Genomic DNA, 1262 nt, shown 5'->3' on the forward strand with positions numbered 1-1262 from the left:
CATCATTTGCTTCATAGGAACATCATATCATGGACTCAAGGATCTTTAGACTTAAGCTCATCCTCATCATTATCGTACTCACAATGTATCTCTTATCTCATATGGCTATTCATGAACAAGGACTCTTAGTTTTCTTGAAGATAGGAAATTCATGAAGAAGGAGGAAATTCATGCCATAAGATTCATGCCTTAGAAAGAAAGGACTAGCCTCACATACCTTTGTCGTTTAACTAGACTATCGCTTGCTCGTTCTCCTTTAATGCACACGTTCTACCTTCAAGAGAATTCGTATCGACATTAGCTAAACATTTACAAGAACGTGCTTACTAAAGCTAGAGAAAATTGGGCAGCATTTCCTTTGTTTATATGACTTCCTCCATATTCCATATCAACTCCCAAACATTCATAACAACAATCACACTATCATAAGCAACAATCATCATTTGTTCACATTATCCACATTTTACAATTTCACTTCAATTCTCCCTAATCATGATCAAAGTTCACTATCGCGTTCTTTCACATATAATACTTATTCCATGTTCTAAATGTCATTCATAATATATTTATAATCACAACTTATCAATATCCACAAATCAATCCAAGCTTCTATTAAAAAATGACACTATTCTTGCATTTTTGACCCATTTCCTATTTCCTTCTACAATCCAAGTGTTTCAACTTTTCAACACCTTAAACAACATGAAAATACCATGAAGCTTACCTTAGATAATGTAGGAACAAGCCTTGAGTGGCAATACTCTTCTTGCACCAAAACCTAATTCAACTTCCAATGAGATTTCTTGACTTAGATGAACTTTAATGAGTTTCACACTCTTGATTTTGTTGGTTTGATGAAGTTGATCATCAATTTCCTTTGTGTTCTTGTGGATGAAGAGTGGAGAATATTCTAGAGGTTTCTTGACTTGTGGAGTGAGAATGAAATGAAATAAAATGAATGAGGGGTCCTTATATCAACGTTAAGTTCTGTCCCGACCAAAACATACGGACCAACATACGGTCCGTATATTTTATACTGACCATATGTCTAGACCGTATGTTTGGTCCAGTGAAGACCCTTATTCTGGGAAGCACATACGGCTTGACATACGGTCCGTATTCTGGCCGTATAATGCCCAGCTATCCGAAACTTGTTCTCGTCGACTCGTTTGATCTCCGATCCTTATGGAACCTTCTTAACACTTGTTTAACACCTCAATAACAATCCAAGGGACGTTATAACTCTTCTCCAAAGCATCATT

The sequence above is a fragment of the Lycium ferocissimum genome, unplaced genomic scaffold, assembly GCF_029784015.1.
Source record: "Lycium ferocissimum isolate CSIRO_LF1 unplaced genomic scaffold, AGI_CSIRO_Lferr_CH_V1 ctg1865, whole genome shotgun sequence".
Taxonomy (NCBI): domain Eukaryota; kingdom Viridiplantae; phylum Streptophyta; class Magnoliopsida; order Solanales; family Solanaceae; genus Lycium; species Lycium ferocissimum.